This window comes from Apis dorsata, unplaced genomic scaffold, assembly GCF_000469605.1.
Source record: "Apis dorsata unplaced genomic scaffold, Apis dorsata 1.3 scaffold_577, whole genome shotgun sequence".
Taxonomy (NCBI): domain Eukaryota; kingdom Metazoa; phylum Arthropoda; class Insecta; order Hymenoptera; family Apidae; genus Apis; species Apis dorsata.
Window position 1 is genome coordinate 665,903 of NW_006263787.1, and position 704 is coordinate 666,606.

General features: G+C 34.1%; 1 protein-coding gene across 1 annotated transcript in view; it reads right to left on the bottom strand.

The window, feature by feature from the left end:
• LOC102678781 (rho GTPase-activating protein 7-like) overlaps positions 1-704 on the bottom strand; it is a 212,828-nt gene that overhangs the window by 31,110 nt on the left and 181,014 nt on the right. The gene's annotated exons all lie outside the window — the stretch shown is intronic.

The window sequence follows — 704 nt, forward strand, 5'->3', positions numbered from 1 at the left end:
TTAATGATCCACGTGTAAATTACACCCCAGGGAGCTGGCTTCGTCGAAACTTTCCACACGCTGTTTGGAACCTAATTTGCCGTCTAATTACGTTACATCGATCGATAATCTCTCGAAAATGGATGAACAGGTGTAGCTTCTTTTTCTCTCGTTTAAAAAAAAAAGAAAAAACTTCGCAAAATGATGAAACTTCCATCTTTTTTAATTAGATAATTACGTCGATGCAATTATTGATACGAATATTCATATAATTTTCATTCACATTAGGGTAATTGGATATGGATATATCTCTATTTGAAAATGATGTATATATATATATATATATTCTTTACTTTTATTTACAAAAATTCGAATATTCGATTCGATTCAACAAATAGAAATAAAATTTCAGATTTTCCAATTAGAGAAGATCCAACAAACTTTCAACAAACAAACGAAACTTTTTCTCTAAAAATAGAAAAGTAACTCTCTAATGAAAAGGATTCTTCTTTCCATCGCCGCAAGTTTCCGGTTGCGAGAACAATATCCCAAACCTTCCACGAGTAAACGAGACAATCGTGTCTCTCCATGGGAGAGGAGTAAATTCGAGGAAAGGCAAGATACATGGATAAGTATCGCCGAAAACCGTAAAGAATCGGTGAGAGGAGAGAGAGAGAGAGAGGAGGGAAAAAGAAGGCTTTTGTGCGACTCCTTTTTTTTTTTTT